This window comes from Mixophyes fleayi, chromosome 10 (genome assembly GCF_038048845.1).
Source record: "Mixophyes fleayi isolate aMixFle1 chromosome 10, aMixFle1.hap1, whole genome shotgun sequence".
NCBI lineage: Eukaryota > Metazoa > Chordata > Amphibia > Anura > Limnodynastidae > Mixophyes > Mixophyes fleayi.
Window position 1 is genome coordinate 78,868,664 of NC_134411.1, and position 1,092 is coordinate 78,869,755.

The window sequence follows — 1,092 nt, forward strand, 5'->3', positions numbered from 1 at the left end:
ACCTGGGCACCATCTGCATGGGGTCTGTATGATCTCCCCTCTCTGATTTAATCTTACAGTCCAAAAAATATGTATAATGAAGTTATTAAAATCATGGCATCTCACCATGTGGCAGTGAACTGCTAGACCAAGGCGTTGTACCATTGATTGAACAAGAAATGATTATTCTGAATAGGTATTTTGAAATGTCAGCAACACCATCACAATTGTTTTGGTTAAGGTGGGGTAAAGAAATGGTGCTTTTTAAAACAAATGTCCAAACAATAGCTAGTGTGTATGTTGGGAGCTGTTACACTGTACATCAGGGGGTAGGCCAGCAGATTGGAGGTCCTGTTGTACATTAGTCATCAGATTGGAGGTCCCTCTAGTACACTAGCCAACAGGATGGAGGGCCTGCCGCACACTGGCCACCAGATTGAAGGGCCTGCCGCACACTGGCCACCAGGCTGGAGGGCATGCCATACACTGGCCACCAGGCTGGAGGACCTGCCGCACACTGGCCACCAGGCTGGAGGGCATACCATACACTGGCCACCAGGCTGGAGGACCTGCCATACACTGGCCACCAGGCTGGAGGGCATGCCATACACTGGCCACCAGGCTGGAGGGCATGCCATACACTGGCCACCAGGCTGGAGGGCATGCCATACACTGGCCACCAGGCTGGAGGACCTGCCATACACTGGCCACCAGGCTGGAGGACCTGCCTTACACTGGCCACCAGGCTGGAGGGCATGCCATACACTGGCCACCAGGCTGGAGGGCATGCCATACACTGACCACCAGGCTGGAGGACCTGCCATACACTGGCCACCAGATAGAAAGCCATGCCATACACAAACCATCTGATTGGTAGCCCTGCTAGCCACCAGACTTAAGGTCCTCAGATACACAAGCCACCATGCCGCCTTCAGGGTCCCTGGCACCTGACTTAGGGTCCTACAGACAGGGCTGTATACTGTACACTAGTACAAGGACTGCAGAGCAATCACATGAATTAGACATCACAGGTCAGACCTGTTCTCCTCTGTACGTCTCCTCCATATCACTACGGTCTCACCTCCCACTCCCCTCCATCTAAAACCTCTTCCC